General features: G+C 35.8%; 1 pseudogene; it reads right to left on the bottom strand.

The window, feature by feature from the left end:
- Positions 1-2777: 2777 nt before the first annotated feature.
- LOC105532388 lies at positions 2778-3679 on the bottom strand (annotated as a pseudogene).
- Between the last annotated feature and the right edge of the window lie 11436 nt (positions 3680-15115).

Here is a 15115-nt window from a genome sequence, read left to right on the forward strand (position 1 = left end):
AGTTATACCTGATGTAAATGACGAGTTGATGGGTGCAGCACACTAACATGGCACAAGTATACATATGTAACAAACCTGCACGCTATGCACATGTACCCTAGAACTTAAAATATAATTAAAAAAAAAAAAAAAAAACCACAATGAGATACCATCTCATGTCAGTTAGAATGGCAATCCTTAAAAAGTCAGGAAACAACAGATGCTAGAGAGGTTGTGGAAAAATGGGAATGCTTTTACAGCGTTGGTGGGTGTGTAAATTAGTTCAACCACTGTAGAAGTCAGTGTGGCGACTCCTCAAGGATCTAGAACCAGAAATACCATTTGCCCCAGCAATCCCATTACTGGACATATACCCAAAGGATTATAAATCATTCTACGAGAAAGACACATGCACACATATGTTTATTGCAGCACTATTTACAATAGCAAAGACTTGTAACCAACCCAAATGTCCATCAATGATAGACTGGATAAAGAAACTGTGGCACATATATACCATGGAATACTATGCAGCCATAAAAAGGATGAATTCATATCCTTTGCAGGGACATGGATGAAGCTTGAAACCATCATTCTTAGCAAACTATCACAAGATCAGAAAACCAAACACCACATGTTCTCACTCATAAGTGGGAGTTGAACAATGAGAACGCACGGACACAGGGAGGGGAATATCACACACTGCGGCCTGTGGGAGTTGGAGAGCTAGGGGAGGGATAACATTAGGAGAAATACCTAATGTAGGTGATGGGTTGATGGGTGCAGCAAACCACCATGGCACGTGTATACCTATGTAACAAAACTGCACGTTCTGAACACGTAACCCAGAACTTAAAGTATAATAATAACAGAAAAAGAATACAGGCTTAAGAGTGAGATTGAGATTTTAACCTTGCCTTTGCCACTTATTAGCTGGTACGTGTGGGCAAGTTTAACCGCTCTGTGCCTGTTTCCTTATTTGTGAGCAAGAGTAATGATAATTCTGGTATCTACTTCTTAGGAATAGTTGAGGATAAAAGGCTTAATGGAAGAAAAATGCTTGGCATTGTGAATGATTCTTATGCACTCAATCAAAAGTAGTTATTGCATCAAACACTGGGATGGAAGTACTAATTAGGATTACCCAGAAACTGAGGAATCAAAAAAATGTAGCACGTGTTAGGTAAGTAATCTTTATAAATACATTCCATGTATCCATTGAAGCCTGATTTAGCCTTAAATCCAAAACAAAACAGTCAAATAAGGACATGGACTACTAAAGACATTGTGTTTTTGCTGTCAGATTCCTATCTGCAGTGTCATAAAGACAACTGGAACAAGATTTGGACAAGAACTTTTTTCCATGGGTAACTAAATGCTCTTCCTCAGCATTAATTTTAATGGCTAGAGGCTAGTCCATCATGTGGATACCTATGTATCTGTTTAATCAAAATATTGGAAGTGTTTACTTGTTATATTTCATTGCTGCAGAAGCTGATAAATGTATATCAATTTCTATTCTCCTTTTACTTAACAATTGAACTCATAAGTTTAGCTGGACCCATGGATGTCCATCCTAAAACCATGTTTACAACACGACTTTGCAATTTTGGCCATATGATTATTATATTGTAGTCAGTGAATTCTGAGCAGAAGTGGCATATTCCACTTCTTAGTTCTGTCTCTAAAAATAAATGAATGCTATGTGCTACCCTGGGCTTTTCTACCTTCCTCTTAACTGGAAGATGATAACTGGAGCAGTGGCCTTAGATCCAAAGATGAATACTACGTGTTGAGATTAGAAGGGCTGCTTACATAAGAAAGACACAATTGTATCTATTTTTCATGCCATATATTAAGGGGTCTCTTTTTTATATAACCTATAACTTAAATCAACATGTGAGCAATGCTATGATAATCACTTCTGCATTTGCAAATTTCTGATTATTTCTTTAAGATAAATTCCCTGAAGTAGAAATTCTTATGCATATAGCATACATATTTTGAGGCATTTGCTACATATTTCCAAATAAACCATTAGCAATGTATAAGAGTGCTATTTTTCCCATGTCTACACTGCCTCTAGGTATTGTTACTTTTGTTTTTATCTTTGTCAGTTAATGAGATAAAATATATTATTTTAATTTGCATTTACTTGACGACTTGTGCAGTTAAATATTTTTCTTAAGTTTATTATTTGCATATTTTAAAATTCATTTTCACAAACCTGTTTATAATGTAAGCATATTTACCTTTCACTTTATTTCTATTTTGTAAATACTCCCCTAATTTCTCATTTACCTTTAATGTTTCTTTAGAATTTGTTACTGTTATTATCAAATAAAGTTCTACCAGTGGTTGTCTTTATAGTTTGACCCACTGTGGTCATGCTTTCAAAGCCCAATATTAATAATTATTCACAATACTTTTCAAGTGTGATTTTAATGTTTAATGTTTAAATCTTTAGTTCCTATGAAACTGTTTTTGATATATTACCTAATTTTATTTTTAGCATCATTACTACAGATGGGTAGCAGAGTTTTCTCATACCTTTTATACCAGTTCTACTCAACTATGAGCAATATCTCTCCTTTAAAATCAATTTGTAATTGTGTACTTGTGTTTTTGTGTGTCACAATAACTGAGGGGTGCTACTTACATTTAGAATCTGATAATCAGGAATGTTATATTATGAAATATGTGGTATAATATCACACAAAGAAAATATGTCTGGCCAAAAGTATTAAAAGTGTACCAATTCAAAATAAAATATATTCTCATTTTGCTGATTATTATTGTCACCAAAGATAGGTATACAGATGTAGATATAGATTCATAAACTCTCTATTTTGTTCTATCCACTCACACACCTTGACATTGATCTGCTTGGCAACTTCTGACTTGATCTCTCTTGTGTCACATGAGAAGAGAGCCAGGAAGCCATGGGTGTGGGGGTTGATGATGTCGATCTTGTGCAAGGGACATGGTGTACACCTTGCATTTTTGGAGCTTTCCATCTGGGGGCTGCCTGAATTTGGTCTGGGAGTCCATGGGGCTATAGTTACCGGAGCATGTGAAGGAGTGGCCCAATTTGGAGATCTTGCCCATTGCTTTGTCAATAGTGATGATGTCACCAGCATGGATCTTGTCTTTGGTCAGGGACTCAATCATCTTCGTGCCCAGGTCATAGATGGTCTCCATCTTTTTGGTTTTGATGGTCAGTTTGCCCACCTTGGAGCCCATTCCTGTCACTGGTCTATCAATCTGGGTCTCAATCACTTCTCTTTGGATGATCTACATCTCTTCCTTGAAGCAAATGCCAAAAGATGGCCAGAGAGCCTGTGTCAGTGCCTTGGTCTTGCTCATCTCCAGGGAGATCTCACTGCCAGTGATGGCTATGAACAAGGTGTCAGGTCCCAGGGCCTAGGCCATGCCTAGGGTGATGGCTGTCTTCCCTGTGCCCAGCTGACCAGCAATGAGGACTGCCCACTTGACAATCTTCACCTTATGGATCATCTCCAGCCCCACACCAGCTCCTCGCTGTGCAGCAAAGCTGACCCACCTTGCCCTGGGAAGCCTGTTGAGCCTCCAAAGCATCATCCAGCCCCAGTCCTCAGATGTGGGAGTGAACACCTCTATGCTCAATCCTCCTCACATCATAGATCTCTGGGACTTTGGTCACGGTCATCACAGTTGCCATGATAAGTCACCAACCACCAATGTCTTTCCTCACTGTTATTTATTTCGTAGCACATCCTGATTCTTCTCAAATTCATTATTTTGACTAATATCTTTTTCTTTCTTGAAAAAACATAATTTGAGAACCATTGTCTCATATCTTGATCAACCAAAATTATTCTTTGTCTAAGTTGAATAATTAGGCAGTATACTTTCTCATCCTTAAATATCTGAAAATGTATTTCTGCTGCTCTCATAGGTGAATAATAGCTGGGCTGGACATGTAATTATCTTGTCATTTTCTTTCTCCCCCAAACTCCATAGCCAAGCCATTGTTCAGTTGTTTCCCAGCCTTTGGAGTTAGGGAAGAGATGAAAAATAAAAGCAGTATTTACTTACTTTAGGGGTAACCTGTTATGATTTTTCTGTGTTCTTCTTGGTTTGTTGGAATAGATAGTTACAGAAATTTTCCTTTTTGATATTAAACAGTAATGTATAGATCATATTTCTTTTCATTAATTTCATCAATTTATATAATATATAGGTATGAAGCATATATATGAATATATTTTGTTAGTTATCAAAAGATAGCTATGTGATTTAGTTATTAAAATGTATTACATGAAATAGCTTTAGGCCTTTGAATGAGTAAAACCTGGTTTTGAGTCCCAACTCTGTTGTTTACTAGCTATAGGATATTGGGGAAATTCAACAAAGTCACTATGTTTCCATTTCCTAATCAGTAAAGTAATAATAATAATATCAACTTGGCAGAATTGTCGAGAGGAGTAAATGCATTATAACTTAGCACATTTACAACAGCTCTTGACATGAAAGAACCCCTCAATATAATTTGGTATTTTAAATCCTTTCCTACTATCACATTTTAAAATCTGGTGAATACGTTACTCATCTCCAAAAGGTCTTCCCTGATTTTATTTTGTCCCCCTTTTGTCACTCCTTGCCATTAATTTTTCAGTTTTATACATATAATATACTATTAAATATAATTAAAAATACACAATTATGCATTGCAGATTTTTTTAAGGTTTTCTCCTATTTTTGTTTGTTTTGGGTTTTTTTGCTTTTGAGTCAATCAATTTCATAGATCATTTAACATCCAGAGGAACGTTTCCTAAGGGAAGTAAATTGATAAACTTATGGCAGACGCTGTGTTGCTGCTTTGTTCAATTTTATTCTCTCTTACTATTGGAACTCTCTCAAAGATCTTTACCTAAATTAATTCTCTGGTGATGGTATGAATGAATACCCTTTGGCAGATACATCTATGAACTCCTTGTAACAAACAGTTCTCCTTGGTTAAACAAGTATTTATATGCAATGGTTGATTCACGAGATGGTGGCTAGTTTCCAGGATTGAGTGACAGCAGTTTTGTTTGAGCCAGAAGAGTGGTCACAAACTGTCAACCCACTGACCATGTTTCATTTGGCTCATGTGGTTTTTTTTTTTCTATTTAAATGCCTTTTAACACTGTATATACTCTCTATTTTTCTACAGTCCCAACTATTTTCTGTTGGTTTCACTCCAGGGTCATTTAACTAATTTTTACTACTTTCCCTGTATTTACTTTTGTTTGTGATTCCTAAGCCAGCTTAATGTTTACGCAGCTGAACCTCAGTGTAAAGATCAGGATTGAAGAGGGGGCACAAAAACATGTCTAAAACTGCCAACCGGGGCATTAATTAATCAATTCATTCAGCAAATATTCATCGAGTATCTTTGTGCCAGAAGCTGAGATAAGTTCTCATAATAGAGTAGTAAACAAAGTATACATATTCATTGTCCCCTCTTGGAGCTTACAGTGTAGTGGAAGAAACAAAATTAGCTTAATCACATAAATGAAAAATTTTAACAGTGGCTTACTATACTAGAAGAAGGTAGAGAATGAAGAGAAAAGGAGGAGGGAGAGAGAGAGAAATAGAGAAAGGAGAGACATAGAGGGGAAACAGAAAGAAAGAACGAGGAGAAGGCAGAGGACTAGATGGGTGAAGAGGAAAGGAGAAGAATAGGGAGGAGCAATGTCAAAGTGGAACCGTCAACAGGAGACAAAATAGAACTAACAACACCCTCTGAATTTATGGAAACACTTAACAGTCATAGAACATCTTCATGATTTGAGTTCACATACTAAAGGTGATATAATTCTCTACTTACCAGGGACATCAATTACTTTTGACAACCTTGCTGAGCGTCTTTTCCCAACGACCACTTTTCTGTTTCCACTGTGTGTGTGTGTGTGTGTGTTTCAACACAGAACATTTTTACTGAAAATAAACTGGCTTCTTAATATGGTCACCACATAAGCTTGTGAAAGGACAAGGAGACCTGAAGCAATTGTAGATACTACAACATATGTATTAAAACTTGAAAGCACACAGAAGTGTTATTTTGCCAGCTCATTTTCACTGGGACGTGTGCAGGATCAGAATGAAGATTTACAGTCTATATGGCTTGCCTGGGATGTATTTACCAAAAATAATAGGGCCATTCTCTGTACTCCTGGTCCCCAATCTAGACTCCCTAACAAAAATAAACATATTTCTGTTTGCTATGTTGATGGCTGAAAATATGTCATGACCATTGTGAACATAAAAAATAACGTGGAAAAGATGCTATTCTTTTTCACCCTAAAAAGGCTAATGTAAGATTGCTTATTTGGCAATTTTTCAGAATTTTTTCATATATATATATATATATACACACACAATCCAACTCCATTGCAGTCTCTGAAAGTACATTTGTCTTTTATTTTCTAAAATCTTCCTGTGATAATATCTACCTATCTACCTATTCAAGCCTTTGTACATAATTATTTACCTGAAGACTGGTTAATTATACTTGTCCAAGTGCCGAGAAAAACTTGAATCATAGCTAAAACCTGAAACTCTTTAATTTTTAAAAATATGTTCAAGATGTGGAGATTAAATCTCTACTGTTTTACTTACTAGTTGAGTGATTTAGACCAAAATACCTACTTCTCTGAGCCTCCGTTTTATGACATATTAAATTGAGACAAAAAGGTACCCACCCCATAGATCTGCATGAAGATTGAATATGATGATGCATGAAATGTGCTTAGTAAACAGCATGACCTGTACTAAATGCTCTAAAAGTCACATTACTCATCAAGGATCCACCTCAATAAATTAACCCATCCATATCTCCTTCTGTAGAAAACACTGCCCATTGTGTACAGAATCTCCATCATATCACCCAAACAGAATATGCCTGACCATGTGAACAACCAATAAGTACTGATGTGTTTGTGTAACTCTTATGGATTGAATACTGGAATTGGTAAACCTTTTAAAAGTACTGTACAATATTTACCTGTGTAACAAAACTGCATGTCCTGCACATGTATCTTGGAAGTTAAAATCAATTTTTTAAAAAAGTACTGTGCAAAGATTCCAATGCCTTCTAACTCTAGTGGCTGGGAGCAATTAGCAGCACAGGGCATGAGAGGCTTCAGGGTTTGAAACAATAAAAGATTCCCTGATGAGCATTCAAAAAAATTAAATAAAAGTACTTTTAATATTTTCATTAAAATAGTTTAAAAATCATTAAAATGTAATTTAAGCTATTATGATTTTAAAATTTGCTGTTCAGCTGATTACTTTAAAAATGAATTGCCTTTTGTTCATAACCAGGGATAGTTCACTAACTGATTAATCTGACAGTCCAGTTTACCCTCTCTGCTAAGTTCTCAACTAAGCTGGCTCAGTTTAAGATTTCTCAGCCATGAATTTATTGAAGAAGCTTATAAAATTGCTCTCTCATTTCTGTTAGGCCAAAGCTCTATGTCAGGTCTTGCAGCTGCCGGCCCTATTAGGCTCAGCTATCTAACAGGTCTAGACTACAGACCAATGCTTAGTTCTGAAGGTGATCTGGCTAGTATTCAGTCCAAAAGTATTCTGACCAGAATCAATGCCTGTTATGAGGAGTCCACATTCCTGATAGGAATTTGTCTAAACTCCCATAGCTCCTGGTGACCTCTCATAGGCCTTTGCATATGGATACAAATTTAGGTTATACTCAAAAGAGACAGAATTTGCCCTTGGCCTATGTTTATTTTCACCATAATGGAATATTAATGTAAATTTTCATTAGTCAGATATTTGATAGCATAGCATCTAATGAATCAGGTACTGTAAACATCTAGAGCTTAAGAATTATAATAGCTGATATCAGTTGGGTGTCCACTATGTGCTAGGCACTTTATAAGGTCTACTTGAATGTTCACAGCAGCCCTTTGGAGTGGAACCATTATTATATTCCGATTTTGCAGACGAAGAAATGATGAATTGGAGTGAATTTCTCAAGATCTGCCCTAGTAATTACTGTAGGTGAAATATTAAACTCAAGTCTTTATGGCTCTGGAACATCAGGTCTGAAGAACAATACTACTCTGCCCAGAATAGTAGTTTTTGTTTTACCTGTAACCCTGAAACACTGAAAGATACTAAGTGCTTTTTTCTAGTTTTTCTGGCTTAGCAGTGTATATCTCATCCCTTGTATAATATTATGTAATATATTATATTTATTACAATATGATAAGGGCCATACTATCAGTTTGAACAGAGAGATTTCAGAGCACTGGGTGGTGGTGACACCTCCAGTAGAACTGATAATGTGATAATACCAGTAATAATGCTAAGCAAAGAACAGGAGAAGGGAGTTCCATTCAGGGAAAATATCATGAACAAAAGGTCAGAAAGGTATATCCAAGGAGAAGACACGTCTCAGAAAAAGGACATATAATTTGTTGTGGCCAGAGCAGAGTATATATAAAAAATGGAAAGACTAGGGGAAAGATCATAAATTGTGAAGAAGCTTGAATGCTCTATTAACAATGGTGTGTGTGTGTGTGTGTGTGTGTGTGTGTGTGTGTGTGTGTTAGGAGGTGGTGGTGGCTAGAGTCAAAAGACAAGAGGAAAAATTATGAATGATGGCATTATATATATAAACTATCTCTGGTTTACTTCATACTCTGTAGCCTTGGACATATTCTTTAGCATGTTGAAGCCTCAGTTTTCTACAAATAAATGAGGAAAATAATTCCTACATCACTCTGTTGTTAAAAAAAATTAGGATTAGATTAAATAAACAAGACACAACCATAATGTATAGAATATAGCCAGTGTACAGAAGTGGTAAATGTGCTTTCCAACCTTTCCTGAACTGATTATTCACTTGATTTGAATATCTTGTTACTCACTTACCTTGGATGAGTAGCAATTTATTATATTTGCACATGCAAACCTGTGAATCAAATTATCCTAAGTTGAGTGATGTCTAATTTCTTTCTCTACTTATATATAGAGTACTCGTATGTGTACTACTGTGACAGAGCATGATGAGAACATATAATGTTAAAATAACTCAGAAGTCAAGGCATGGAACTTGTGGACAATTGCCAAGAAAATCATGTCTATGAATACAGATGCGTTTTGTCATTCATTTATTTGCCATTAATTAATTCATTCATCCAATGAGCATTTACCAAATACATACTGTATTCCAGTACCATGCTGAGTGAGAGCAATTCAGAGATGTCTAAGATGTGCCTCTTTTCCTCACAGAGTCCTCACATAGTCTAATTGCACATAACTCGTAATTCATTTCAATGACATAAATCAGAACATTCTCATGCAGTATATTTTTCGTCTCAGCAAACACACATACCCAAACATATACACAACATCCATACATTTTAAGATCTTTGTCAAAGCCCATACAGAATATCTAAAGGTCCTGTGGGTCCATTATAAGTTGTTGTTCAAATTTATTCTTTAAACTAGTCCCTGAACCTCTCAATAATCTCTTTTGAGAACGCTTTTACCATTTTGTCTCTTATAGGGAGGTCACTCTAAGTGCCTTTTAATGTGTGCTGAAGAAAGGGCAGCACAGCTGAAGCCTGATTTAAAATCTGATCTTCTCCCTAATGTCACAAGGACATCCTGAGACAATGGCTGAAGAGCTATGCACCAGTACCCAGCTGGATCCCTGATACTTACATTGGCAGATGCATTATCAACACAGACATTGATTTAGAGTGAATTAAGTAAGCAATTTCCATTTTCCAGCCTACAATTCCATTTTAGCACTAGGAGATATTAACGGTATTGTTATAGTAAAATCTGATTGTGTTAAGGAGGGTGCCTGGACAATCAGAGGGAGTCAGAATAGGAAATTAGAGTTTCAAGTTTTGTTCCTATGTCTAGTATGCTGGGTCACCTTGAGAAACTTCCATCATGACTGGGTCTCAGTTTCCAAAAATCAAATTTTACTTGCTGTGTTCCTGAAAGAGAATTTTTGGATAACTGACTTGCTATGTATAACTCTCTCAAGGTAAGTATATGCAAGGAATTGCTGTAGGTGCAGGATTTTGTAAATTGCTGAAATGAAACACTAGGTTGGCCTTGAAATATACTACTTCTCATCTGTGTAGCCAGCAAACTAAAGGGCAAAGTGAACTACTTAAATGCTCTTATTTCCAGCAGATTGAGCATGGCAGAGGAGGGAGAGAGGAAATCTTATGTATGAAGTCATTGTAAGGCATACAAAAATATTAATATTCCGTAATAACTCTTCTGGGCATAGTTCTTCTACCTGAAATATTTGAAATACATATTGCTGAGATTTGATATTGACAAATATTTTAAGCAATTTGTTTGTAACCGAATTTTATTGACCCAAGTTGTGAATACAGTTTTCTTCCTAGAATGTTCTCTTTCGTTTTCATACTTATACTAATAACATAATTACATAGCGTTTTACAGTTCAAATATAAGTCAGTTCATTTGAGCTAGTATTATTTTCCTTATTTCACAGATGAAAAATTAAAGCCCAGGGATATTGCTACTTTCTATGATTCCCTAGCTAGGATTAAAATTCTGGCATTCCGCAATCACTGCCAGTGATCTCTCCACCACAGCATACTGTGTATACTAAACTGTGGCATAGGTAAAGAAAGCTATGGAACCTGAGAGATTCAAAAGATTTCTCCAAAGGCCTCAAGAAAAAATGTCATTACTGAGGTGAGATACCAGAATTATGGTATTTATTTATATTAAAGAACACTCAAAACACGTAACACTTTGTGTTATTTTTAAACTCATGATGATACCCAAAGTTTCTGAAAATAAATAGATTCTAACATTTTATTGCAGTATCTTATAGACTCTATGGGAGGAGTTTCATAAAAACAAGGGCAAACACCTTTGGGAAAGGTTGCATACAATATCCTTTTCTTGGAGATTCATAGAGCGCATAGTAAATAAAAGGCTCTGAAAATTTCTGTAAAAAGAAAATTTGTTCAAGCTTGTTAAACTCAGGTTTTCTTTATTTTAAAATCTAACACCTGTTAAACTTCTCCTGGAATGCTAATATTTATGTGAAACACAATTTGCAAAATGGAAAGCAACCTTCTCATTTCTCCTACTAAACACATCACTCCTTTTTTTTCTTCCATAGTTATCCTATAATTGAAAACTAAAAGAATCCAAGAAAAATTGATGGTGAATATGGCCATAGTCAATATTATTGGAGTAGAAACTTACAGAGGCCAAGACCTGTTTTACCTTCTCTTAAAAAGAGTCTTGCACATCACAGTTGCTCAGTTATTCTAATGACATTTTCATGTTATCGACATGTAAATCTTCTCTGAACATTTTTGTCCGTGAGAAGAATAAAATATTCCTAAAAGTTTTAAGATAAATACATATCTATTCAGGGACAGTAGACATTCATCTTTATAAGAGCTGAAGGCTGGAAAAGTTAAGTCTTTTATTTCCTGTAATTCCATTAGCAGAGGCAATTTGTATGGCTTCTGTCCATTGTTCTTACCTTAATAGCTTAATCAAATTCCAGTTGTGGGGTAATGACTTCTTTGTTGCTGTTTGAATATAACTCCTTTTTGGCCCATTGGATTAGATTGAATGTTACTTAAACTGATGTGCCTGCCAGAATAAAGCTACATATCCATGTGGTTTATGGCAAGGTCTCTCTTGAAATATGAAGTCATCCTTGATGTCTAACCTCTAGAAAAGATGGTGCCTATTTAACAACAGAAACACACTTAGGAGAGAATCCTAAGTGTGTTATATACGAGAATCTCTCTTCTTTCAATTCATCAAGCTGTCAGAAGGTATTCCTAGATAGTGCGTTTGAGATTTTATCCTTTACATGAAGGAATTCTGAAACATAGGAAATAAAAAAAAAAAAAACTAGGCAAATTGTTGAAGGTGTACAAGATTTTTGTGACTCAAATACTGATATTATAAGACAATGAATAGAATTGATAGAATTGGTACTAAAGCCCTCAAACACTGAAAACAAGCCAGACATAATAAGATTTAAGAGTTGAATGATTACTTTTTTTTTTTTTTTTTTGACAGTCTTACTCTGTCACCCAAGCTGGAGTGCAGTGGAGCTATCTTGGCTCACTGCAACCTCTTTCTCCCGAGTTCAGAATGGTTACCTCTTATCTCTCACTGTTTCTCCAGCCTTCTGTGCTACATATGTATTGACTATATTTCCGATTCCTGAATGGATTATTCTCTCTCATCTTTGACACTTTTTACATTCTATTCTTTCTTTCTTGAACATTCTCCCTAGACCCTACACTTACACTAACTTGATTAATTTCTACTCGGGCTTCAGTTCTTAAAATGTTATTTCTTCTGTGAAGGGGTTCTTGGTCTTTGCCCACTCCTCATATAGATCAGGAATTGGATGTCCTTTCTGTGTGATCTCAGGGCACCCTGCATTTTTCCCCATCAAAACACGCACAAAACTGTATAGTAAATGTCTGTTGAGTCTGTGTCTCTTACTGAACTTTGACCTCTCTTAAAGTAAGGGCTATGTCTTTCTTGTTCATAATTTTCTTTTTAATAGTACTTACCAGATAGTATATCCTTGATAAACATTTGCATTTACTGAATAGATAAATGATTGCATGTGACATTTTGTTATTTTCCTATATGTTTTATGATATTTTTTGCACAATTCTCTTGGAAATCCTAAGCAAAAGCCAGTCTGACAATGGGGGAAAGATAAGAAGATATCATTGTGTCACAAACTAAAAGGTTAACAACACCTCTAATTTGCTTTTGATGTAATCTGTATAAATTAGACCTTCTCTTTGTAAGTTCATCTCTTTCATTCTAGATTGTTACAGTTGTTCAACTTTAATTCCAAAAATTAAAAAGAAAACAAAAGGTGATTACAAAAACAACTTATTTGTTGATCTCTTTAATAAATAAAAAGAAAACATTTGAAAATTGCCGACAGTTTGGAGCAGTGTGAATGGAGATATCTAAAATGTAATTTATTCACATTAGGTATTTTTCAGACGCATGCAGTTAACAGCCTTAACTATTGCCACCCAATATGACGGTGCCATTTATTTACAATGTAGGGCATGCTGTTTGCAAAGAAACCCCATTGTTACATTTTACTTTGCTGTCAGCTGCCCATGTCTATCTCTGGTTGTTTTTTATGCTGCTGTGGCCCTTGAACAGAAATAATGATGCAAAGGAGGAATCAACCAGGCTAAGCAATTGAGCAGTTGACAAGGTGCCAGGAAAGAGTAGGTACAGAAGAAACTGATTTATATTTGGTTATCTGCTTGAAGCAGGGAGGTGTCCCCTGCTTTGTTTTTTTTTCACAATACTCTTAGCTTTTCTAGATTTCCTAGCTTGACCAAAATGATAGCAAATTCCAGTGTTTTCCTGTGTACAAAGTGATGTGGAAAACCACAGTATCTTTGTGGTTTGTAATGTGCTTCTGCCAAAATCTTCAGACTAATATTTTGGTAAAGGAAATGGTACAGTACAGTTCTTTGAGATACGACATTTCAATAATTGAGTAGTTTGGTTGTGAAAAGAAGGAAAGAAAACAGCTTCAGAGTGTTGACTGGTGACATTTTTCTGGAATGGTGAGACTATACTAATATTTTACCCCTGAACTTCATTTCTTGGCCTCAAATAAGATGAAACAGACTAAGGTCAGATTGTTTGTTGCATGAATTGTGGAAAAATTAATCAATCCTCAATCAGTCAGTCATTAAGCAAGCATTGGGAAGCTATTATATCATGCCTATCCCTCTGCTAGATGTTACAGAAGGTAAAACAAAATAGAACTCTATTCTCAGACCTTAAAAAAGTCTTATAATATTGTTGGGGAAAAAACAAGTCTCAGAGTCAAAATCATGAGATAGTTTTTCCAATTGTGAGTGCTAGGAATGTGCTACAAAATATATTGTTGTGTAAATTGAGGAAAAGTAGAGATCACTAAGGGCTGAGGCTAGTAGGCATTGAGGAAAACATTCGAGGCTGAGGCAGGCAGATCATGAGTTCAGGAGTTCGAGGCCAGCCTGGCCAATATGGTGAAACCCTGTTTCTACTAAAAATACAAAAATTAGCTGGGCATGGCGGTGCATGCCTGTAGTTCCAGCTACTCAGGAGACCAAGGCAGGAGAATCGCTTGAACCCAGGAGGCGGAGGTTGCAGTGAGTGGAGATCGTACCACTGCCCTCCAGCCTGGCAACATAGCGAGACTCCATCTCAAAAAAAAGAAAAAAAGAAAGAAAGAAAAAGAAAAGACAACATTCTCCAGGAATTGAATGTACTAGTCGAGTCCTGAGGGTTTGTACTATTCTTTCACTTGCTAGAGGCTGAATGGACATTTTTCATTTTGTTTGAGTAATGCATATTCAGTTAAATATTTTAAATTACTAGAAGGAAAGATGGTGAACAGAGAAGGGTAGATAAAGAATATTCCCTGAGATGAAGAAGACCAGGTTGATAATGGGGCTGGCCTGCCATTTTTGTTTGTTTTAATGTGAATTACGACAATAACCTACATTAAAATATAGGTTTATTTACTCACACTCTCCTTTTTGTGTACATTACTGCAGGAATACTAGACAGATTTAGAATTGTAGTTTAGAATAATAGAAAATGCATATCGCACTTCCTGTATGTCAGAAATTGTTCCAACCACTTTACAACTATTTATTTATTTCATCCTCATAACTCTAGAAGGCTTTACAGGTGAGAAAATTAAGCAGAGAGAGGTAAAGTAATTTGTCCAAACTCACATAACTCATAAGTGGCAAAGCCAAGATTTGAACCTGAGCAACTTGATTCCAGCTTTTAAACAATATGCATTGTGACTTGCATTGCACTTGGTTATTTGCAGGGCCTCAATTGACTTCTAGGTGTATCTATATACGGTTAAACTTGTGTGCTTGGTGAATCTTTCCTTGGCTTCTATATTTTGCCATATATTATGTAGGTTCTGAGGAAATCTGGTGGGAATGTTGGTCATGAGATCAGGGAGAAAGTTATATATGTATGAAAAACAGAACTTGTTTAGTGTCTCTTAAATTATTATATAAATTGTTGAATCATCAGCTGGCTTCTTTGATTA

The sequence above is a fragment of the Mandrillus leucophaeus genome, unplaced genomic scaffold (genome assembly GCF_000951045.1).
Source record: "Mandrillus leucophaeus isolate KB7577 unplaced genomic scaffold, Mleu.le_1.0 Scaffold955, whole genome shotgun sequence".
In the NCBI taxonomy this organism is placed as follows: domain Eukaryota; kingdom Metazoa; phylum Chordata; class Mammalia; order Primates; family Cercopithecidae; genus Mandrillus; species Mandrillus leucophaeus.